Source organism: Triticum aestivum, chromosome 5B (genome assembly GCF_018294505.1).
Source record: "Triticum aestivum cultivar Chinese Spring chromosome 5B, IWGSC CS RefSeq v2.1, whole genome shotgun sequence".
NCBI lineage: Eukaryota > Viridiplantae > Streptophyta > Magnoliopsida > Poales > Poaceae > Triticum > Triticum aestivum.
This window is the reverse complement of record NC_057807.1, coordinates 644,237,627-644,263,868: the sequence shown is the minus strand read 5'-3', so window position 1 is coordinate 644,263,868 and position 26,242 is coordinate 644,237,627.

Sequence of the window (26,242 nt, the reverse complement as noted above, 5' to 3'; positions counted from 1 at the left end):
GGTGCCGGCCGGCGTACACCCGGGTGCATTAAGCTCCCGTGCCGGCGTCGGAGACACCAATGCCGCCTCCGCCAGAGACACCAATGGCCCCGCCATCGCATTCTGCGAGTTGCTGGCCGTGAAGCTAGGAATCGGGGGCGGCCCCTATTGGCTGCCCGCAATCCACGCACTCAACCCCTGGATCAAGGTAGGCACAATGGCGGTGATCGTCGCTCCGAGTCGTTGTTCCACTTGCTCTTGGACAATCTCCGGAATCCGCGCCACCTGTGCCTTGATTTCTTGAACCTCGCACGCCTGGCTTTCCGAGCTGGTCTTTTTCTCCTTCCGCACACCAGCGGTATAGTATGACCCCCATTTTGTCGACAAGCCTTTGCCGGCCACACGACCAGCTGACGTCGGCTTACTAAGCTTATCCTTGTTCTTCATTACATTCAACGCCCTATTTAGAGTGGTGTCCCAAGGGTTGCTCTTAGTCGACCCCGCGCTACTGCTTTCAGTCGCCTGCAGAAGGAATGTGAACCATTTAGAAATTTGGCTTCATTAATTAGAATGCAACCATATGGAGCTAATTACGCGGGGGTGTATTCCTTACCAGAACAAGCTCAAGCTTCCTGGTCTTCGGATCCGTGGTAAGTTCCTTTGTTTTCGGGTCCTTCTTGTACCGGGCCCTGACAAAGTTCCTGGTCTTCTTGTCACCGTATTTATCGAAGAGTGGCGGTAGGCCTTGCTCGGCACGGTCCGCCTCCTCCTTGTCCCATATAGGCTTCGCCACTCTGTAACCGCCGGGACCGAGTGTGTGTTCCCCTATGTTCAGCTTCCGCATTTCTTTCCCCCACTAACTTGATTGGGAGTTTGCGGTGCTCGAGCAATTGATCTTGAAGTCGTTGTAGTCATCTTCGGTGATCGAAGGATTTTTCTCCTTGATCTTCTCATAACTCTCACCTTTCTCGATCATTCTCTTCACATTGCTTTTCCATGTAGATAGGGCCTTGCTCATCTTCGTGAGGGCAGCATTGTTCACTTTATTCCCTTTGAGGCTTGTGTTTGAAAATTCAGCGGGGAACTTGTATTGTTCGTGCAGCTTCGTGAAGAGGAGGTTGCGCAAATTCCCTCGGTCAGGATGCCTCAAGTTCTCGGTGTTGATCGAGACGGTGCTCCGGAGAATGCACCCGAGCTGAAGCGAGTACCCCTTGACTATTCGTTCGGGCGCCGTTGGATTCCCGTTGGAGTCCACTTCAGTAACTTCCTCCTTGAGGGTGAGGAGCACGATCGGGCGCCGGTCCTTCCGTTGCCTCTTCAGTTGGCTGCCATCTGTGCGTGCGCCGCCATCATCAGTGGTGGCATCCTCGGCGGCACCATCAGTGGTGGCATCAGTGGGGTCATCCTCGGCGGTACCATCAGTGGTCTCAGGATCGGTGGGGAAGGCGGCGTCCTCATACAACTGAGGTTGGTCCTCCATCTCCTGGGACAGCTCCCAGAATGCCTTGCCGCCCGAACCCCCAGCCTCATCGTTGTTGGCCATGTTTCTCTCTAAATAGGAACAAAGTTTGGTCAAAAAGTTGGTTATTGTTTAGGGTTTGTCGACACCGAGGCATCCTAAAAGCTAAGCTTTTATCATTGAGGGTTTTTCGACGCCGAGGCACCCTAAAAGCCTAAGCTTTCATCATTAGTCACAAGTACCCCATATGTCCTATTTTTAGCAAAGTCGTGCTAAAATTCATGGAAAATTTCAGCATGACCTTTGCTGAAAATAGGACATATGGAGTACCCGAATTTGCTGGAACGGAAGTTAATCGACATTCCAGCAAACTCAAGGGCCTCTCGGGTGGACAAGGCAAAAAAGGCCTCCATCACAACATGGAAAATACATTGGCATGTGGACTGGAATGTGGCTTCATTTAACAACAACAGTTTCACACAGAAAACAGAGCTGAATTCATTGAGATATTTGCATTGCTAGCTACATTTCAGTGCCAAATTTCACCAATTTAAGCAAAACTACCGTTTAGCTAGCTACAGTTCAGTGCCATATTTCACTGGATTAAAATAAGCACATACACATAACTGACAGCACACATACACATCACTGATTTAACGAAATTTGCACACAACTCAGTAGCACTTCATCATCATATAAAGTATATTAGCAGCAGTACAAATAAAGAGACATGATCAAAGTACTTCATAATAAACCCAAGCAACTTCATAATAAATCACTAGTCCTACTTATTGATGGTTTCTAAATCATTTATTTGATCGATAAGAAATAGCCTTGTCCTGCACAAAATCTTTGTCCTCAGCTGTAAACTGAACGGTGTGTAGTAGTCATTTTCTATGTACATAAGTGTGTGGATTTCATATCTGTACATTCACAACATGCATTTAAACTGACCATTATGAGACTGCCATAATATTTTCATACCAGAATCAATATGGCAGTTATAGGCCAACTCGACCGCACGACCCATATTTTAACTAACCCATATTTTAAACATGTTTGTGTGATCTCCGTAGGTAAACTAACCCATATTTTAAAATATTGTCAGTTTAATACATTATCCTACACAGAATCCCATATTTAAACTGACCATTCACAACAAAGGCCACCTCTGTATATCCTACGGCGATCCCATGATCACTGTTTCACTGCGCACAGATGAACTGATGTAGAAAGGATATCCGTACATATCAAGCTTATACATTCATAGATGTGACCATTGGGTCAAGCTGATGCAAACCAATTCAAGCCTTGTAGCGGAAACTTCAAACACTGCCATCGGATTGCCCCCTAGTTCCACACTTGTTGTCGTAATCTTGTCTTTGTCTCAAGTTTGTCCAAATCAATGATCCAAGTGAACGTACTGAATGTACTCGCAATCATCTATCATGTTCCCATGTATGATTAGCATCTGGCCCTGCACCCCTCTACATGGGTTTGTCCTTGATTTTAAGTATGATTAACATCTAACGACAGTGGCTTGATCTAAGCATCTTTCGGTTCCAGTGTATGTGCAAAATGTGGGTGAACATCGGAGATATTAGGACAGCTTTTATCCATGTGCTTCCCGCATAATTGTAACTACCTTGGCGCAATAAGGATCAGTCACACAACAATATCATTTCAACAACCTGATTTAGCAACCAGAATTTATATCTAGTTAGGTATCTAGGGTTTATTCGTTCAACAAAAAGAAAACATATGCTCTTCGCTTTCAAGTTCTCCTATGAACCATTAACATCGCAAGTTAGCACATTTACAACTCTAGAACACAAGCAACATTGAGTCAATAGTTTGAAAAAAAATTATAAGCAGAAAGCTAACAATCTTGCAAATTATAAGCAGAAAGCTAACAACATTGAGGGGGAGAGGGGGAGAGGAGGAGGGGGAGCTCACGGGGGCGGTGGTGTGGACGGGGCGACGAGGTGGGGCGGGGGGTCGGCGGCGGCGGCCGGTGGATCGGGGGGTGCTCGGCGGCGAGGGGGACCGGATCTAGCAAGGTGGGATAGCGATCGAGATGGAAGGGGATCGAGATCGAGTGTCCATGAAATTTAAAAATATTCATGATAGTTCAAAAAGTGCCCATGAAATACAATCGAGAAATGAAGGCTATGATTTAAATACAATCGATCTTAGTTAGCTATTTGTTCACATTCTTCTTGCCCTTCTTTTTCGCAAATGGAGTTCTTCTGTGGAACGGACGTCCTTTAGGTAGGGTGGTCCTGCTTCTTCTTGTGGTGTATGTTGCTACTTCATCATCGTCGTCATGTTCGATCCTCGGGTCACCGTACTTGTCGAAGTCTTGCTCATTGGCTACTCCATCCATTCCGATGATCTTCCTTTTGCCTCTCCTCACGACAACACGACTGGGCTTTGGCGGGTCGGTAATGAAGAAGCATTGGTCCACTTGGGAAGCCAGTACCCATGGCTCATTTTTCGCGGTGATGTTTGCGCTCGCGGTCTTGGATTTGGCTTCGGGTATAACCATGGTGGTGAAATATCGGTCTTCTTTTAGGACGCTCTTGGCCCATCTGACACGGAACATCGGCACCTTCTCTCCAACGTAGCTTAGCTCCCAGATCTCCTCGATCCTTCCGTAGTATCTGTCCTTGTCCTTACCGGTGTAGGATTCCATCGTTACCCCGGAGTTCTGATAACCATCGCTCTTCATGTCCTTGTCCTCGGTGTAGAATGTGTAGCCGTTGATATCGTACGCCTCATAGGTCATCAGGTTGTGCTCGGCACCCTGTGACAAGGCGAATATGAGTTGTTCTTCCGCGGAAGAATCCTCATGTAAACGGTACGACAGAAGCTTCTGCTTGAACCAACGCGTGAAACACGAGTTGTGCTCTTTGAGTATATCTCCGTCCGTCCTCTGTTGGCCTCGGTCATTGTATGTCTTCTCAATAAAGGTTTTGTGCTCTACCACCCAAGGATCGACCACGTCTATGTGTAGCGCGACTAGGTTTGCTCTTTCAAAGTCGGCGAGTCGACCCTCGAAGTCGACATGCATTTCGCGGCGACCCTCACGGTGACCCCATCCAGCGAGCCTGCCGAGGTGCCTGTTGACGGGCAGACCAACGGGGTTCTCGATGCCTAGATAATTCGTGCAGTAGGAGATGCACTCTTCGGTCAGAAAGCCCCTGGCTATACTTCCCTCTGGACGTGACATGTTCCGAACGTATCCTTTGATGACACCATTCATCCTTTCGAACGGCATCATGCTGTGCAGGAACGTCGGCCCGAGTTGGATGATATCCTCCATGATATGGACCAGCAGATGCACCATAACGTCGAAGAATGCGGGCGGGAAGTACATCTCAAGCTCGCATAGTATCACCATGATCTCTTCCTGTAGCCTTCTGAGTTGCCTCACGCCAATCGACTTCCGAGAGATGACGTCGAAAAAGTTGCATAAGCCAAATAGCATTTCACGGACGTGCGCGTCCATGATCCCACAGATTGCAACTGGAAGTATCTGCGTCATCAGCACGTGACAGTCGTGAGACTTCATCCCGCTGACCTTCTGCTTCGCTGGGTCTAGGTATTTGCTTATCTTCCCCGCGTAACCGTAAGGAAGTTTTACTCCTAGGAGGCACGTGAAAAACTGCTCGATCTCCTCCTGACTTAGAGTGAAGCACGCAGGAGGGTAGTCATTTACGGTCTTCTTGGCCTTTTTGCCTTTGCGACGACTTTTGTGTCCTGCTTCGCCTCATCATCATCATCATCATCATCATTAGCGTGAAGATCCTGCCTGATGCCCATTGATTTCAAGTCTGCCCTTGCTTTCGGCCCATCTTTGGTCCTCTCTGGCATGTTGAGCAGGGTACCAAGCAAACTCTCGCACACGTTCTTCATGATATGCATGACATCAAGGCTGTGAGGCACACGGTGGATCTTCCAGTACGGCAAGTCCCAGAAAACAGACCTCGTTTTCCATACCTTCAGCAGCGGCTCTGGCGCCTTTCGCTTCTTTCCCGGCTCTGGCGCCTTTTGCTTCTTTCCCGGCAGTGGGCAGTCTTTCCAATTTTTCAATCCGTAACCGAGATAGTCGTGCACCGTCATGAGCAGTGCGGCTCTCATAGGGAAATATTCTTTCTCTGCGGCATCCCACGTATTGGCTAGCGTTTTCCACAGCGTGTCAAGCTCCTCTTTCAGCAGCCCCAGATACAGATTGATGTCGTTCCCTGGTTGTTTCGGCCCTTCAATTAGCATACTCATGTGAATGTACTTCCTCTTCATGCACAACCAGGGGGGAAGGTTGTACATCCACACAAACACATGCCAGGTGCTATGTGTGCTTCTCTGGCTGCCAAATGGATTGACTCCATCAGTGCTCGCGCCCAGCACAATGTTCCTTGGATCATTCCCAAATTCTGGGTATTCGAAGTTCAACGCTTGCCACTGGCTCGCATCCTTAGGGTGACTCAGCATCTTGTCTTTTTTATCTATCTCCGGATCATTTGCATCATCTTCTCGCTTCTTCTCCTCCCTATCCGTGTGCCAATGCAGGAGCTTTGCTACCTTAGGGTCCGCGAAATACCGCTGCAGACGAGGAGTGATCGGAAAGTACCACACCACTTTTCGAGGAGCTTTCTTCCTCTTCTTGTATCGAGTGACGCCGCACACCGGACATATGGTAGACTCCGCGTGCTCGTCCCGGTAAATGATGCAATTGTTCATGCACACATGGTATTTCATGTGCGGTAAATCGAGAGGACACACGATTTTCTTCGCCTCCTCCAAACTGGTCGGGCACTTGTTCCCCTTGGGAAGACGTTCGTGCCAGAATGACATGTTCTCGTCGAAGCATGCGTCGGTCATTTTGTGTTTTACCTTCATCTCCAGAGCCATGAGCGTTACTTTCAGGCGGGTATCCTCGGGCCTGCATCCTTCATACAATGGAGTAACCGGGTCTAACTCAAGTTGATCCATCTTGGCTTTCTCTTGGGCGGCAGCTCTTGCGTTATCCGTCTGCTTGAGAAGCAGCTCTTGAATATGAGGGTCCTGCACCCAGCCCATCGATGGTCCAGCGTCGTCTGCTTTGCTGGCATCATCATCTTCATGATCATGCCCGTCGTCTGCTCCGGCATCTTCCTCATCATCATGTCCTGCATCTTCTACATGATGACTGTGTACAGCATCACCGTCGTGATCATCTCCTGGGGATTCTTCGTCTTCTCGCCCGCCCGACTCGCGGTGGTTGCCTTGCTGCCCTTCCTCATTTCTTGCCCGGCCCCCATGGACGACTTCGTAGTCATCTTCATCACCTTGCCACCGGTAGCCATCCATGAAAGCACTCAAGAGCAGGTGGTCCCGCACCTGCCCGGAATCCGGGTCCGCAATAAGGCTCTTCAGCTTGCATCTTCGACACGGATATCTTATCTCCGTCTCGTTCTTTTGAAGCATCTCAGCCTTCACGGACCTCAAAAACCTATTCACGATGCCTTAGGTCATCGTGCGGACCATGGTCGCCTGCGGGGTAGAGCAAAACGATATTTTAGAACCAAGAAAATTTTTGGCATGACTTTCCCTAAAAATAGGACCAAAAAGAATGCTTAATGCCAAAATTCTCGCCGAAACGGAAATGAATCAACATTCCGGCAAAATATTGGCAACTATCGCATTTCAAATACCGGTACACCTCCAAACACAAACACATATGCAACACCACAAACATATGCAACACCACGAACATACATAGATCTAGCTAGGCCATAAAAAGTGCATGTGCACATTGTTGTAGGGAGAACAACATAAATATAGCTTCCCCCCTTACTTACCTATCAAAACAAGGTAATTTAACCACTTGATTTGAATGAATCTATGGTGGAAATGAGGTGAAAAAGAGGAGGCACCCGAGACAAGGAGGAGGCGGTGGAGAGAATGAAGTGGGGGGAAGTGAGTGTGGGTAGGAGAGGCTGTCCAAAATATCTTGTTGATGCCCACTTACTAATGGCGCACCAACCATAAATGCGCCATTAGTAATCCAGGTTACTAATGGCGCACCTTCTGGTGGTGCGCCATTAGTAGTTTTGCAAAAAAAAACATAGTAATGGCGCACTGCTCCAGAGTGCGCCATTACTAGTTTAAACTAGTAATGGCACACGATGGAAAAGTGCGCCATTAGTAGTTTTGCAAAAATTAGTAGTTTTGCAAAAAAAGGAATAAAAAATATAATAAAAAAACAACATTAGTGGCGCACTTTCCGACAGGTGCGCCATTACTAGTTACAACTAGTAATGGCGCACTTCGTCTGGATGCGCCATTAGTATGTTTGGACAGGCGCACTAGTTCAAAAAAAAATTGATACTAATGGCGCACCTTGGGCCAGGTGCGCCATTAGTATTTTCAACACTAATGGCGTACCAGAAGGTGGTGCGCTAATGGCGCACCGCCTGTCTGGTGCGCCATTAGTGTCAATCCCATCTATAGCCCTTTTTCTAGTAGTTTCAATGTAATCGAGGATCGCCCTTGGATCCAAAAGCAGTGGCACATTTGTGCCTTTGGCTCTAGCGGCCCTTTCTTGCCTGTCTCTGATGATTTCTGCAAGTTCATCATCATCAGCTTCATCGTCAGATGGCACTTGGAAGGCAACCTGTTTCTTCTTCGGACTTGGCCGAGGACTTCGACCAGCCGTTGCCTTTGTCTTCAGCAGAGTGGGGCCTGATGAAGATTTTGGTGGAGCCGAGGAACTCGCTGAGGCACCAGAGGCAATAGAGATGCCTATAGTCCTTTGGCACGTGGCCAGATGTACAGGTGTTGAGGACTTTGCCGGAGTAGCTAAGGACTTTGGAGGAGGAGCAGAGGACTTTGGAGGAGCAGGAGCAGCATGAGGAACTGGCCGTGAGGGCTTTGAAGAATCTGGCCGTGAGGGTTTTGAAGATTCTGGCCGTGAGGGCATTGCTGAGAAACTTGGCCGTGAGGGCATAGTTGGTGAAGCACTTGGCTTGTGAGCGGGCTTCTTTGTCATTGATTTTCTTGGCCTGACAGAGGCCTCAATGGCAGCAGCAGCAGCAGCAGCAATATTCGCCAGAGTCCTCATGAAGAAATCATGAAAGTTGATGGGAACCCCATGAATGATATTGAAAAGCATATTCTTCATGATGCCAACGACCTCTTCATCATTTGAGTCGTGGCCTTTGATAGGACTCATTGTCTTCGTCAGAATGTGATAGACAGTACGAGGCACATACAGTAAGTCCTTGACGAGGAATTTGGTTCGAAGGGCCTGCCCTGGCTTCAAAGGCTTCATCAGCACTTGCATGTAATGATTTGAAAGCTCAGGTTCACTATAGATGCAATGAGCACCGTCAAGGGGAGGACTAAGGTATTTGGTGTAACGGGGTGAAGAGTGGAGTATTGGGGTGCTGACTTTCCCAAAAGTCATCATTCATCACGAGCGTTGTGCAGCCAATATCCACGTCTTCATCTTCAATTTCTTCAACGCCAGCCTCTTCAGCTGTGAACTGAGGCATTGGCGAGGAAGTAACAAGCGTTGAAGGGATCGTATCCACTTCAATTTCTTCATCAACCTGCTCTGACGAAGCAGCAGATTGAGGTTCTTCATCAGATCCGCTTGGGATCACATATTCTTCACCAAAAGGAACAAGGTCCTTTGATGGCATGGTTGAAATTGGAACAACATTAGTTGGATCTTCAAATGAGCTGGTCACAGGCTTCATCTTCTTTGGAGCTGAAGATTCTGAAGCACTTGATGCTTTCCTTTTCTTCACTGCAGCTCGCTCTGCAGCCTTGGTCTTCTTCACATCGAATGCACATGGAAGAATTGGAGTTGGTGTAGGCACAGATGGAGCTGAGGAATCTGGTTGATTTTCTTCAGGCGCAACTGATGCAGTTGCCCTGACTTCTTCAGTTTCTTCAGGCACACCACTAGTGGATGCCCTGGCAATTTCTTCAGCGGCTGGAATGGAGTCATCAGCCCTGGAACTAGCATTTTCATCAGCAGCTTGAATGTCATCAGCGGTGCTGGCATGTTCTTCAGTTTGCTGAGAAGAAGCTTCAGCTTGAGGAGTTTCTTGTTGCGATGGGGCTGCAACATTGGTAAACTTTTCAGTCCGTTTCACAAATCTTACTTTGGCTCCTTGCCAATCAGCATAGTAAGCACTGAAATCATCGCTGAGGGCTTTGATTTCAGACTGGATCTGAAGGAGTTCATCAATTGTCATTTTGACAATGTTTTTCCTCACGAACTTCTCCTTTCTAAACTGAGCCTTCTTGATCTGCCTGGCCTTCTCAAATTTCCATTTCTGTTCAGTGATGAAATGGGTCAGCATGTGACTTTGACCAGGAGTCAAATTGAAATCAGGCATAGGAGTATTTGGATCCTTGTGCCATAGATCACACTACTAGGAAAAGGCCTACTAATGGCGCACCTAATTTGGCCATTAATGGCGCATCAGTGGTGCGCCATTAGTGCCACGCCATTAGTATATTTTACTAATGGCGCACCACTGGTGCGCCATTAGTATCTGGTATACTAATGGCGCACCACTGGATGCGCCATTAGTATATACGACAGTGCGCCATTAGTATGCCTCCCAGGGGGCCATGTATACCCAGGTGCTTTGGCATACTAATGGCGCACAACAGCAAGATGCGCCATTAGTAACTTCGGCATACTAATGGCGCACTGTCTAATGATGCGCCATTAGTATCCTTTGGCATACTAATGGCGCACTGTGGTGTGATGCGCCATTAGTATGAATATTAGGTTTTTTTATATTTTTTTATTTTCTGTTTTTTGCACAGGTTACAAAATGTATAATTGGACAAAATATAGACAGCACACATCAACAACAGATTCATTGAATACAATAGAAGATTAGTCTCTGAATACAATTCATCATATTAGTCTTCGAATTGAAAAGACCGAACAAAGATAGAACATTATATTACAAGTCTCGAGACCACGAGTAGCGAGTTTGTCTTCACATTACAAGTCGATATCGATCATCTAAACTACCATCACATAGAAGAGAGCTGCGGTCATCACGATGAGCATCATCACGATGAAACTCGTCTTCATCCGGTTCCTCCAACGCTCCCTCCCCTCTCCCGCTAGATAGCGGGTGTATCTAGATTCGGCCTCGGCCCTAGTGGTGTACCCTTTGTAACTGTTACCGCTGAATCGGTGAACCTGTCTCTGACACTCCTCCCAGTCGTCGTAGACTCCGGGAACCTTACCCTTGTACACGACATACGTCGGCATCGCTATGCACTAGCCAAACGAAATGTTAGTACCAATTCACAGACAATACATAAGCAATATATAAGTATGCAACAGAACGGTCGGAAGATAAAAGCAAGACATTAATAGCATCGATTACATCTAAGTTTAACGACTCTCGAAACCAAAGAGACATACTACAAGTTCATTAAAGTTTAATTACAACATGAGCCAATTGATGTTTCAGAACTAGATACAGCATCACTGCTTTCGACTCGACTCAAGGGACCTGAGCGTGGATGAAGCTGCCGTCTATCGTGGGAGTCATGAAAGAACGGGTGTTGTCAGCCTGCATTTGTAGCATTGTGTCGATGTCACTGTTGGACGGTTGATTTCTGAGGTAGAACTGCCCCGAGGTATGAAGGACATCTTGATGGATGATTTCCGCAAACTCCGACTGGATGCGAAAGAATTCTTGTCGGAGGTCCGTGTCCTGGATTGCCGACACGCTCTTTGCCCAATCTTTGAGTTTACTCGGTAGAAGAAGTTGATGATGGTCCCGTACGATCGCCCGCATGTGATGGATGGCATAGTAGGCACCCTTCTGACCGCCAGGCGGCTGCTTGACACAGCAGAACGTCGTATTGTGGGAGAACACGTGCTTGCCATACTTACGAATAGGCCTGGTGAAGGTGCCTCCAGATTCGGCGTAGCCGGGGAGAACATCATCAAGAACCTTCTTGACATTTGTGTAGTCTACGTTCGACTGACGGTCCGGGTCGAAATACGTGGCCATGGAATATTTGGGGCTTAGGAGGATGAGTGTGCAATGTGTGTCACTGCAGAAAACACGGAATGTTAAAAGAAAAACGATCGAAATCTAAGAATTCATATGTTACGGGCCGGTTGAGGGGAGGACTTACTCGGGAAAGTAAGGCACGAGGAAGTTATCCTTATCTTGGTTTGCTAGAATGACGCCTTCGAGGTAAGAACTCGTGACTTGCCGGTCCCCAGCGCTGCCCAAGATCTTGGCACGCATGTAGAAGGGGTCGACTATCATGATGTCCGGGGTCTTGTCGCGAATGATCCGCATCTCCATACTCAGCGAAAATAGCCGAACGAAGGTGTAGTGCAGTGGATGAAGGTTCATCATAGCGTGGATGTCATCAAACCGCAGGACGATCGTACGCCCGATGGAGTTATCCACAAAGCCCTTGCCCTCTGGCACCTTGGCCGCGAAAACCGGGTATGCCACATCCTTCTCTTTGAGACGCCTCTTCTCCAAAGAAACAACACTGTCATGCAGACTCCGCATAGCACCGGTTGCAGCATTGAGCATATTTGTCGGTAGCATCGCCCTACCCGCCACATGCACCCTCCTCGAGATATCCTCAGGTGAAGGTGGCCCGTCCTGAGCACGGATCGTACTCGGTGCCGGCTGGCTCGCACCCTTGTTAGTCTTTATTTTGCGTGCCTTCTTCTTCTCCTGTAATGGGACCGAGTTCTGCTCACAGACCGCCTTCTTGAGTGTGTTTGGGCTGATAATATTTCGCACCTCGCCTATCTGAGGCTCGGTGAAGTCGGCAGCTGGAGGCGTCTCCTGAGAGCTGAACGGCAGACGATGCCTCTTGCAACTTGGCTTCTCCGCGGTACCAGCTAGATCACGCACGTCTTTTGTTGGGTTGGGTTCTTGAGAAGGAGCCCCCATGAAGTCGCCATCGTACCCATGTTCGGCAAAGTACTGATCGACGTTGCCAAATGTATCGTCGTCGTAGTCGTTCTGATCCTGTGCCATATGCATGTTTGGATCCAGTGGCATAGGGATGTCCAGCACCATTGCGGCGGTCTTGCCATGGGGCCAACTTGGCGCCGGCACGACTGGCGGTGTTGTCTTTGGGGTGGTGTCCCCCGCCCCCAAACGAATCTGGCTCTTCGGCCAAAGCAGGGGCCAGCTCAGGCAGGCGCTGAGGGTCATCACGTCATCATCGTCGGCCCCGACGGGTCGAATCGGAGGTAACAACTCGTCGCAGCCTGGCAGCACCCGAACCAGTTGAACCCTAAACAAGTTGGGTGGCATCTGGGTACCGTGGAACAAGGGGTTGCCCGGTTGAACGATTTGGCCCTTGGCGACATCGACCAACTCGTTGTTTAGAAGTGCAGGAGAGTGCACGGAACGTCGGCGGCGCCCTGCGGAAACATGTAGGGCGTCAGGGATGCCCAATCAAAGGCAAGGAGATGAAGTCCTCAGCCGAGAGAGGCTTAATTAGTTACCGTGATGATGGCGTCGAGCTCGGCTAATGTCGAGGCACCGCCAACGGCGGGCGTGCAGTTGACGGAGGGGCCGCTTGCTGCAGAGGTGTCGGCCGGCGTACACCCGGGTGCATTAAGCTCCCGTGCCGGCGTCGGAGACACCAATGCCGCCTCCGTCGGAGACACCAATGGCCCCGCCATCGCATTCTGCGAGTTGCTGGCCGTGAAGCTAGGAATCGGGGGCGGCCCCTATTGGCTGCCCGCAATCCACGCACTCAACCCCTGGATCAAGGTAGGCACAATGGCGGTGATTGTCGCTCCGAGTCGTTGTTCCACTTGCTCTTGGACAATCTCCAGAATCCGCGCCACCTGTGCCTTGATTTCTTGAACCTCGCGCGCCTGGCTTTCCGAGCTGGTCTTTTTCTCCTTCCGCACACCAGCGGTATAGTATGACCCCCATTTTGTCGACAAGCCTTTGCCGGCCACATGACCAACTGACGTCGGCTTACTGAGCTTATCCTTGTTCTTCATTACATTCAACGCCCTATTTAGAGTGGTGTCCCAAGGGTTGCTCTTAGTCGACCCCGCGCTACTGCTTTCAGTCGCCTGCGGAAGGAATGTGAACCATTTAGAAATTTGGCTTCATTAATTAGAATGCAACCATATGGAGCTAATTACGCGGGGGTGTATTCCTTACCAGAACAAGCTCAAGCTTCCTGGTCTTTGGATCCGTGGTAAGCTCCTTTGTTTTCGGGTCCTTCTTGTACCGGGCCCCGACAAAGTTCCTGGTCTTCTTGTCACCGTATTTATCGAAGAGGGGCGGTAGGCCTTGATCGGCACGGTCCGCCTCCTCCTTGTCCCATATAGGCTCCGCCACTCTGTAACCGCCGGGACCGAGTGTGTGTTCCCCTATGTTCAGCTTCCGCATTTCTTTCCCCCACTAACTTGATTGGGAGTTTGCGGTGCTCGAGCAATTGATCTTGAAGTCGTTGTAGTCATCTTCGGTGATCGAAGGATTTTTCTCCTTGATCTTCTCATAACTCTCACCTTTCTCGATCATTCTCTTCACATTGCTTTTCCAAGTAGACAGGGCCTTGCTCATCTTCGTGAGGGCAGCATTGTTCACTTTATTCCCTTTGAGGCTTGTGTTTGCAAATTCAGCGGGGAACTTGTATCGTTCGTGCAGCTTCGTGAAGAGGAGGTTGCGCAAATTCCCTCGGTCAGGATGCCTCAAGTTCTCGGTGTTGATCGAGATGGTGCTCCGGAGAATGCACCCGAGCTGAAGCGAGTACCCCTTGACTATTCGTTCGGGCGCCGTTGGATTCCCGTTGGAGTCCACTTCAGTAACTTCCTCCTTGAGGGTGAGGAGCACGATCGGGCGCCGGTCCTTCCGTTGCCTCTTCGGTTGGCTGCCATCTGTGCATGCGCCGCCATCATCAGTGGTGGCATCCTCGGCGGCACCATCAGTGGTGGCATCAGTGGGGTCATCCTCGGCGGTACCATCAGTGGTCTCAGGATCGGTGGGGAAGGCGGCGTCCTCATACAACTAAGGTTGGTCCTCCATCTCCTGGGACAGCTCCCAGAATGCCTTGCCGCCCGAACCCCCGGCCTCATCGTTGTTGGCCATGTTTCTCTCTAAATAGGAACAAAGTCTGGTCAAAAAGTTGGTTATTGTTTAGGGTTTGTCGACACCGAGGCATCCTAAAAGCTAAGCTTTTATCATTGAGGGTTTTTCGACGCCGAGGCACCCTAAAAGCCTAAGCTTTCATCATTAGTCACAAGTACCCCATATGTCCTATTTTTAGCAAAGTCATGCTAAAATTCACGGAAAATTTCAGCATGACCTTTGCTGAAAATAGGACATATGGAGTACCCGAATTTGCTGGAACGGAAGTTAATCGACATTCCAGCAAACTCAAGGGCCTCTCGGGTGGACAAGGCAAAAAAGGCCTCCATCACAACATGGAAAATACATTGGCATGTGGACTGGAATGTGGCTTCATTTAACAACAACAGTTTCACACAGAAAACAGAGCTGAATTCATTGAGATATTTGCATTGCTAGCTACATTTCAGTGCCAAATTTCACCAATTTAAGCAAAACTACCGTTTAGCTAGCTACAGTTCAGTGCCATATTTCACTGGATTAAAATAAGCACATACACATAACTGACAGCACACATACACATCACTGATTTAACGAAATTTGCACACAACTCAGTAGCACTTCATCATCATATAAAGTATATTAGCAGCAGTACAAATAAAGAGACATGATCAAAGTACTTCATAATAAACCCAAGCAACTTCATAATAAATCACTAGTCCTACTTATTGATGGTTTCTAAATCATTTATTTGATCGATAAGAAATAGCCTTGTCCTGCACAAAATCTTTGTCCTCAGCTGTAAACTGAACGGTGTGTAGTAGTCATTTTCTATGTACATAAGTGTGTGGATTTCATATCTGTACATTCACAACATGCATTTAAACTGACCATTATGAGACTGCCATAATATTTTCATACCAGAATCAATATGGCAGTTATAGGCCAACTCGACCGCACGACCCATATTTTAACTAACCCATATTTTAAACATGTTTGTGTGATCTCCGTAGGTAAACTAACCCATATTTTAAAATATTGTCAGTTTAATACATTATCCTACACAGAATCCCATATTTAAACTGACCATTCACAACAAAGGCCACCTCTGTATATCCTACGGCGATCCCATGATCACTGTTTCACTGCGCACAGATGAACTGATGTAGAAAGGATATCCGTACATATCAAGCTTATACATTCATAGATGTGACCATTGGGTCAAGCTGATGCAAACCAATTCAAGCCTTGTAGCGGAAACTTCAAACACTGCCATCGGATTGCCCCCTAGTTCCACACTTGTTGTCGTAATCTTGTCTTTGTCTCAAGTTTGTCCAAATCAATGATCCAAGTGAACGTACTGAATGTACTCGCAATCATCTATCATGTTCCCATGTATGATTAGCATCTGGCCCTGCACCCCTCTACATGGGTTTGTCCTTGATTTTAAGTATGATTAACATCTAACGACAGTGGCTTGATCTAAGCATCTTTCGGTTCCAGTGTATGTGCAAAATGTGGGTGAACATCGGAGATATTAGGACAGCTTTTATCCATGTGCTTCCCGCATAATTGTAACTACCTTGGCGCAATAAGGATCAGTCACACAACAATATCATTTCAACAACCTGATTTAGCAACCAGAATTTATATCTAGTTAGGTATCTAGGGTTTATTCATTCAACAAAAAGAAAACATATGCTCTTCGCTTTCAAGTTCTCCTATGAACCATTAACATCGCAAGTTAGCACATTTACAACTCTAGAACACAAGCAACATTGAGTCAATAGTTTGAAAAAAAATTATAAGCAGAAAGCTAACAATCTTGCAAATTATAAGCAGAAAGCTAACAACATTGAGGGGGAGAGGGGGAGAGGAGGAGGGGGAGCTCACGGGGGCGGTGGTGTGGATGGGGCGACGAGGTGGGGCGGGGGGTCGGCGGCGGCGGCCGGTGGACCGGGGGGTGCTCGGCGGCGAGGGGGACCGGATCTAGCGAGGTGGGATAGCGATCGAGATGGAGGGGGATCGAGATCGAGTGTCCATGAAATTTAAAAGTATTCATGATAGTTCAAAAGGTGCCCATGAAATACAATCGAGAAATGAAGGCTACGATTTAAATACAATCGATCTTAGTTAGCTATTTGTTCACATTCTTCTTTCCCTTCTTTTTCGCAAATGGAGTTCTTCTGTGGAACGGACGTCCTTTAGGTAGGGTGGTCCTGCTTCTTCTTGTGGTGTATGCTGCTACTTCATCATCGTCGTCATGTTCGATCCTCGGGTCATCGTACTTGTCGAAGTCTTGCTCATTGGCTACTCCATCCATTCCGATGATCTTCCTTTTGCCTCTCCTCACGACAACACGACTGGGCTTTGGCGGGTCGGTAATGAAGAAGCATTGGTCCACTTGGGAAGCCAGTACCCATGGCTCATTTTTCGCGGTGATGTTTGCGCTCGCGGTCTTGGATTTGGCTTCGGGTATAACCATGGTGGTGAAATATCGGTCTTCTTTTAGGACGCTCTTGGCCCATCTGACACGGAACATCGGCACCTTCTCTCCAGTGTAGCTCAGCTCCTAGATCTCCTCAATCCTTCCGTAGTATTTGTCCTTGTCCTTACCGGTGTAGGATTCCATCGTTACCCCGGAGTTCTGATAACCATCGCTCTTCATGTCCTTGTCCTCGGTGTAGAATGTGTAGCCGTTGATATCGTACGCCTCATAGGTCATCAGGTTGTGCTCGGCGCCCTGTGACAAGGCGAATATGAGTTGTTCTTCCGCGGAAGAATCCTCATGTAAAGGGTACGACAGAAGCTTCTGCTTGAACCAACGCGTGAAACATGAGTTGTGCTCTTTGAGTATATCTCCGTCCGTCCTCTGTTGGCCTCGGTCATTGTATGTCTTCTCAATAAAGGTTTTGTGCTCTACCACCCAAGGATCGACCACGTCTATGTGTTGTAGCGCGACTAGGTTTGCTCTTTCAAAGTCGGCGAGTCGACCCTCGAAGTCGACATGCATTTCGTGGCGACCCTCACGGTGACCCCATCCAGCGAGCCTGCCGAGGTGCCTGTTGACGGGCAGACCAACGGGGTTCTCGATGCCTAGATAATTCGTGCAGTAGGAGATGCACTCTTCGGTCAGAAAGCCCCTGGCTATACTTCCCTCTGGACGTGACATGTTCCGAATGTATCCTTTGATGACACCATTCATCCTTTCGAACGGCATCATGCTGTGCAGGAACGTCGGCCCGAGTTGGATGATATCCTCCACGAGGTATTTGCTTATCTTCCCCGCGTAACCATAAGGAAGTTTTACTCCTAGGAGGCACGTGAAAAACTGCTCGATCTCCTCCTGACTTAGAGTGAAGCACGCAGGAGGGTAGTCATTTACGGTCTTCTTGGCCTTTTCGCCTTTGCGACGACTTTCTGTGTCATGCTTCGCCTCATCATCATCATCATTAGCGTGAAGCTCCTGCCTGATGCCCATTGATTTCAAGTCTGCCCTTGCTTTCGGCCCATCTTTGGTCCTCTCTGGCATGTTGAGTAGGGTACCAAGCAAACTCTCGCACACGTTCTTCGTGATATGCATGACATCAAGGTTGTGAGGCACACGGTGGATCTTCCAGTACGGCAAGTCCCAGAAAACAGACCTCGTTTTCCATACCTTCAGCAGCGGCTCTGGCGCCTTTCGCTTCTTTCCCGGCTCTGGCGCCTTTTGCTTCTTTCCCGGCAGTGGGCAGTCTTTCCAATTTTTCAATCCGTAACCGAGATAGTCGTGCACCGTCATGAGCAGTGCGGCTCTCATAGGGAAATATTCTTTCTCTGCGGCATCCCACGTATTGGCTGGCGTTTTCCACAGCGTGTCAAGCTCCTCTTTCAGCAGCCCCAGATACAGATTGATGTCGTTCCCTGGTTGTTTCGGCCCTTCAATTAGCATACTCATGTGAATGTACTTCCTCTTCATGCACAACCAGGGGGGAAGGTTGTACATCCACACAAACACAGGTCAGGTGCTATGTGTGCTTCTCTGGCTGCCAAATGGATTGACTCCATCAGTGCTCGCGCCCAGCACAATGTTCCTTGGATCGTTCCCAAATTCTGGGTATTCGAAGTTCAACGCTTGCCACTGGCTCGCATCCTTAGGGTGACTCAGCATCTTGTCTTTTTTATCTATCTCCGGATCATTTGCATCATCTTCTCGCTTCTTCTCCTCCCTATCCGTGTGCCAATGCAGGAGCTTTGCTACCTTAGGGTCCGCGAAATACCGCTGCAGACAAGGAGTGATCGGAAAGTACCACACCACTTTTCGAGGAGCTTTCTTCCTCTTCTTGTATCGAGTGACGCCGCACACCGGACATATGGTAGACTGATGGGGTTATGTACCTAGGGTAGGGTCATGGACCTGTTCCAAGTAACTTACCCTAGGACATCCCTAGAAGAGGTCGCCTTCCAGTCGACCAACGAGGATTCACTCGACTGGCCTGAAGGACTCGACCACGAAGACTCACTCGACCACCAGGAGGTCAAGAGGCACTCTGCACCGCAACGGCCTGTAATTAAGTAGACTTTATGATAGTAAAGGCACTTTATGTGGGGCGTTACCAGTAACGCCCCAGACTTAACTCACCTTAAACCCTCTCCTACGTGGGCTGGCTGGGGTCCTGGTGCACTCTATATAAGCCACCCCCCTCCACAGGCAGAAGGGTTCGGCACCTTGTAATCCATACATTCATAATCCACTCGACCGCCTCCGGGCTCCGAGACGTAGGGCTGTTACTTCTTCCGAGAAGGGCCTGAACTCGTACATCCTTTATGCTTACAACCTCTCCATAGCTAGGACCTTGCCTCTCCATACCTACCCCCCACTCTACTGTCAGGCTTAGAACCACGACAGTTGGCGCCCACCGTGGGGCAGGTGTTTTAGCGATTTTGTGGAGAAGTTGCGATTCTTCAGAGTACTTTCATCATGGTGTCTGCTGGAATTTTGGTCGAGGGTCAAGAGATCCGTCTCGGCGCTCTCGCCTTCATCGCCGACGACTCCGCATGGCTCCAGGAGGCTCCACTCGACGTAGATGCGCTCCCCGTACGCGGTGCGACGCATTTTCGCGCATGTGTCCGCGGCGTTCTGCTGCGGCAACCATCGACCCAGTATCGGTCGGCTCCTCCATCTTCCACCCTCCCGGTCTCCCGCCAGCGCAAGCGCTCAGGCCGGTCGAGGCTTCAGCGATGGGTGAGTCACGCGGTGGCTCGCCAGTCGACCACTACACAAGTTGCGGCAATCGAGCCCAACGAATCTCTCTACGGCTTGTTCGATCAGTCGACTGGCTCCGGAGAGACTGCATCCGAGTGCGGAAGCAGTGATCCAGCGGCGGAAATCTTGATGGTCGACGGGCCCCACAGCCCTCCTGGCTTCGCCCGCGGTGGTGGAGCAGGCGACGGCGGCGACCCTGCACGAGGCTACGAAGAGTACCAGCCCGAGCCACTCGACTCTCTGCAAAGAGAAGAGCTTCGCCGCAGGAACGAGGATCCCCTGCGTATTCCCATCGCAGGAGAAACCCCCGAGGCTCGTGCCTTGGAGGAGGCGCGTCTAGCCAATTTGGCCGAGCGCACTCGACTGGAGAACCTTCAGCGAGCACTCGACGAGCGCGCGCGGCAACGAGTTCCCGACACCAGTCGACGTCAACTCTTCCCGCCGACTCAGGTATATCGAACCCCAATTCAGAATTTAGCAGCTGCGACCCGTATAGCAGAGTCCATTCAGCCTTCGCAGTCAGAGGCTGGCAGAGGTTTGCTGCAGATCAGGGATCTGCTCCGGGCAGCAGGAGATCAGAATTCAGCCGTGTCTCAGTCGCGCAACAGAATTCACAGTCGATCTGTCACTGTGAATACGGTTCAGTCGGCTCACAGCCCCAGATCGCCTCCGCGGCGCGAAGGGCGTGAGAATCGGCGAGATCAATATGGCGACAGACTCGACCGAGATGATAGGCGTCGAGTGCCCTATTCCCCTCCGAGGGGTGGGTCTTACGCTCCTCGGCAGCCAGATGATAAGCGTCAGTACAGTACAGGGCGTAGGGTTCCAGTTGACCCCAGAGAGCCAGGCTTCGACGCGCGATCCATTATCGTGCAAGGGTTGGTCGACCGGAACAGAGCCCATCGAGGCGCACTCGACAGAGATGTGCCCACGAGCAGTCGAGTACATGTTTCTGGTCCTGAATGTTTCAGCAGAGCTATCAGAGCCGCAGTTATCCCCCCCAATTTCAGGTTGGCAACAGGAGTCAGCAAGTTCACTGGTGAGTCTAAGCCTGAAACTTGGCTTGAAGACTACCGAGTGGCAGTTCAGATCGGTGGTGGGAACGACGAGGTGGCCATGAAGCATTTGCCCCTCATGTTGGAAGGTTCTGCCAGGGCATGGTTGACTCAATTGCCTCCTAGCAGCATTTACACTTGGGAAGATCTGTCCCGAGTGTTCGTCAGAACGTTCGAAGGGACTTGCAAGCGACCAGCGGGATTGACAGAGTTGCAAGTCTGCGTGCAGAAAACCAATGAGACTCTCAGAGAGTATATTCAGAGGTGGATCACTTTGCACCACACTGTGGAAAATGTCTCTGACCATCAGGCAGTATGCGCCTTCAAAGATGGTGTCAAGAACAGAGAACTGAGTTTGAAATTTGGTCAAACTGGTGACATGACCTTGAGTCGGATGATGGAGATTGCTACCAAGTACGCCAACGGCGAAGAAGAAGACCGACTCCGAAGCGGCAAGCACAAGCCGAGTCAGTCGGAAAAAGGAAACACCAGTCGGAAACAGAAGCGGAAGGCTGAACCGGCAGCTCCTGGAGAGGCTCTGGCCGTGACTCAAGGAAAGTCTAAGGGGAAACCAAAAGGATCCTGGAACCCCAAGAAGGTGAAGGATAAAGAAGGGAACGACGTGATGGATATGCCGTGCCACATCCACACGAAGAAAGATGAAGAGGGGAATATCATTTACCCAAAGCACACCACTCGCCAATGTCGACTCCTGATCCAGCAGTTTCAGGGAAAACAGTCTAAGGACAAGGAGAAGGAGCCGGACAAGGCCGAAGACAAAGAGGACAGTGAGGGAGGATATCCGCATATCAACTCCACTCTGATGATCTTCGCAGATGTGGAAAGCAGAAGTCGACTGAAAGTGATTAACCGAGAGGTTAACATGGTTGCCCCAGCAAAGGCAAATTATCTGAAGTGGTCTCAAACACCCATCACATTCGACCAATCTGATCACCTGACTCATATTGCCACCCCTGGGAGGCAAGCTTTGGTGGTCGATCCAGTTGTCGAAGGCACTCGACTGACAAAGGTGCTGATGGATGGTGGAAGTGGGCTGAATCTGTTATATGCAGACACGTTGAAAGGTATGGGCATTCCGATGTCCCGACTGAGCACTAGTAACATGAGCTTCCATGGAGTTATACCAGGGAAGAAAGCCGAGTCACTCGGCCAGATAGCTTTGGACGTAGTGTTTGGCGATTCAAAGCATTTTCGCAAAGAAAAGTTGACGTTTGAGGTCGTGGATTTTCAAAGTGCATATCATGCCATTTTGGGGAGACCAGCCTATGCACGGTTCATGGCTCGACCATGTTACGTGTACCTCAAATTGAAGATGCCCGGTCCCAAAGGTGTGATCACTGTCACCGGTGATAGGAAAAAGGCAGAGGAGTGCTTTCAGAAGGGCTCCAAGATTGCCGATTCCCAAGTGACAGCGGTCGAGTTCGAAGAATACAAGCAAAACACAGATCCGAGTGACTTGCTGCGATCCAAAAAGCCCGCCACAGAGTCTGCATTCCAGTCGTCCGGTGAGACGAAGCCTGTTCACATTCACCCGACCGATCCCGAAGCAGCTCCGACCCGCATCACCACAACACTCGACCCAAAATAGGAAGAAGCGCTCATCCAGTTCCTCCGTGAGAACTGGGACATTTTTGCATGGAAGCCCGCTGACATGCCAGGTGTTCCCAGGGGACTGGCTGAGCATCGCCTAAGAGTCGACTCGTCTGCAAAACCAGTCAAAGAGCATCTTCGGCGGTCCGCCGTCCAGAAGAGAAAGGCCATCGGTGAAGAAGTGGCTCGACTGTTGGCGGCAGGATATATCCGAGAGATATACCACTCCGAGTGGCTCGCTAATGTCGTCATGGTTCCTAAGAAGGACAAGTCGCTCCGAATGTGCATTGATTTCAAGCACATCAACCGGGCCTGCCCGAAAGATCACTTTCCTCTCCCTCGCATAGATCAAATTGTTGACTCGACCGCGGGATGCGAGAGGTTGTCTTTTTTAGATGCTTACTCCGGGTACCACCAGATCCGTCTGTACGGGCCCGATGAGGTAAAAACAGCTTTCATCACTCCATTCGGGTGCTTCTGCTATATCACCATGCCATTCGGCCTCAAGAATGCCGGAGCCACTTTTATGCGAATGATTCAGAAGTGTCTACTCACCCAAATCAGTCGGAATGTGGAAGCTTATATGGATGATATTGTTGTCAAGTCACGAAAAGGTTCCGACCTGCTCGCTGACCTCGCCGAAACATTTGCCAACCTCAGAAGGTATGATATCAAGCTCAATCCATCAAAGTGCACATTTGGAGTTCCTGGTGGCAAGTTACTCGGTTTTCTCGTTTCCGAACGGGAATCGACGCTAACCCAGAAAAGATTGGCACTATTCTCCGAATGAAACGCCCTGTGCGAGTGCACGATGTCCAGAAGCTTACTGGATGCTTGGCCGCATTAAGTCGATTCATCTCACGACTCGGTGAAAAGGCATTGCCTCTTTACCGACTGATGAAGAAGGCAGACAAGTTCGAGTGGACTCCAGAAGCTGATGCAGCGTTTGCCGAGCTAAAAGCTCTGCTCTCCACCCAGCCGGTGCTTGCTGCTCCAATCAGCAAAGAGCCTCTGTTGCTCTACATCGCAGCCACAGGACAAGTCGTCAGTACTGTGCTAACGGTCGAGCGGGAAGAAGAAGGAAAAGCTCTCAAAGTTCAGCGCCCAGTGTATTATTTGTCTGAAGTCTTGACTCCATCCAAGCAGAGATATCCTCATTATCAGAAGCTTGTGTATGGAATATACATGACCACAAAGAAGGTTGCTCATTATTTCTCTGACCATTCAATCACAGTCGTCAGCGACGCTCCACTATCAGAGATTTTGCACAACAGAGATGCAACTGGTCGAGTGGCCAAATGGGCGATTGAACTTCTTCCCCTTGATATCAAGTTTGAGGCAAAGAAAGCCATTAAGTCCCAGGCAATAGCAGATTTCCTCGCCGAGTGGATCGAACAGTAGCAGCCGACTGAAGTTCACTCGGAGCATTGGACCATGTTTTTCGATGGTTCTAAGATGTTGAATGGTTCCGGTGCTGGGGTTGTCCTGGTTTCCCCCAGAGGAGATAAGCTCAGATATGTGCTCCAGATTCACTTTGATTCCTCCAACAATGAGGCAGAATATGAGGCCCTCCTATATGGGTTGCGCATGGCCATTTCACTCGGCGTCCGTCGCCTAATGGTCTATGGCGACTCGGATTTAGTGGTCAATCAGGTGATGAAAGAGTGGGACGTGAGAAGCCCAGCCATGACTGGATACTGCAGTGCAGTGAGGAAGCTGGAGAAAAAGTTCGAGGGGTTGGAGCTCCATCATATACCCCGACTGAAAAATCAAGCAGCTGATGATCTAGCAAAGATAGGTTCCAAGAGAGAAGCCATTCCGAGTGGTGTGTTCTTGGAGCATATACACACTCCGTCAGTCAAAGAAGATCCTTTCACCGAAGAAACTCCGCAGCCCAAGAGTGCCACAGATCCGACTGAAGTTGAAGTCCCAGCGGTGGTCGACTTGATCATGGAGGTTTTTGTAGTCATTCCCGACTGGACGATTCCGTATGTCGCATATATCTTGAGGAAAGAGCTTCCGGAGGATGAGGAAGAGGCTCGACAGATCGTCTGTCGATCTAAAGCCTTTACCGTAATCAAAGGACAATTATACAGAGAAAGCGCGACTGGAGTTGGCCAGAAGTGCATAACACCAAAAGAAGGTCGACTCATCCTCAATGATATTCACTCGGGGACCTGCGGTCATCACGCGTCCTCTCGGACCATCGTGGCCAAAGCATACCGAGCCGGATTTTACTGGCCCAAGGCGAATGAGATGGCAAAGGAGATAGTGGATAAGTGCGAGGGATGTCAGTTCTACTCGAATATGTCGCACAAGCCTGCGTCAGCTTTGAAGACCATCCCACTCGTCTGGCCTTTTGCAGTTTGGGGGCTGGATATGATCGGTCCTTTGAGAACAGGACGAAGTGGCTTCACGCATGTACTGGTGGCAGTCGACAAGTTCACCAAGTGGATCGAGGCTAAACCAATCAAGAGCCTTGACGCCGGTACTGCTGTTAGCTTCATCAGGGAACTAATATTCAGATATGGAGTCCCGCACAGCATCATAACGGATAATGGGTCGAACTTTGACTCAGAGGAATTCAGAGCTTTCTGCAACTCCCAGGGCACACGAGTCGACTATGCATCAGTCGCCCATCCGCAGTCGAATGGACAAGCAGAGCGAGCTAATGGACTGATTCTCAAGGGACTGAAGCCTCGACTGATGCGTGATCTCAAACACGCGGCTGGAGCTCGGGTCGACGAACTTCCATCTGTACTCTGGGGACTGCGGACCACGCCCAATCGGTCGACCGGAAGAACTCCATTCTTCTTGGTCTATGGAGCTGAGGCAGTCTTGCCGAATGATCTTCTCCACAATGCTCCTCGAGTTGAAATCTACAGCGAAGTAGAAGCTGAACAAGCGCGGCAGGACGCAGTCGACCTTTTAGAGGAAGAAAGGGAGATGGCTCTGATCCGGTCGACCATCTACCAACAAGATCTGCGGCGTTTCCACGCCCGAAATGTGAGAGGTCGAGCCTTCCAGGAAGGGGATTTGGTTCTCCGAGTAGATCAGCACAAACCACACAAGCTTGCTCCTTCTTGGGAAGGCCCCTTCATCGTCACCAAGGTTCTCCACAACGGGGCGTATCGTCTTTACAACGTCGAGCATAATATCGACGAGCCCCGAGCTTGGAACGCGGAGCTACTCCGCCCGTTTTACACTTAAGCTTTATCACTCGGATGAGTTGCAATAAAGTACTTCTGTAGTTCATGGACCCCAAAATAATAAGTGTCATAGTTCCTCCATAATATCTGTCACTTTTTATTTTTTGGTCCAATGAAATTCCCCTCAGTGGGTGACTTAGCTGCGAATCCGTTTCGCCTAAGTTTGTAAAAATCCTACCGAGTGGTGAGCCAGACTCTCACTCGGAGGCTTAGCTGCAGTCCAAGCACTCGCCTAAGTTTATCAAAATCCTACCGAGTGGTAAGCCAGCCTTCCACTCGGGGGCTTAGCTGCAGTCCAAGCACTCGCCTAAGTTGTGAAAATCCTACCGAGTGAAGAGCGATCCTCTCACTCGGAGGCTTAGCTGCAGTCCAAGGACTCGCCTAAGTTTATCAAAATCCTACCGAGTGGTAAGCCAGCCTTCCACTCGGGGGCTTAGCTGCAGTCCAAGCACTCGCCTAAGTTGTGAAAATCCTACCGAGTGAAGAGCGATCCTCTCACTCGGAGGCTTAGCTGCAGTCCAAGGACTCGCCTAAGTTTATCAAAATCCTACCGAGTGGTAAGCCAGCCTTCCACTCGG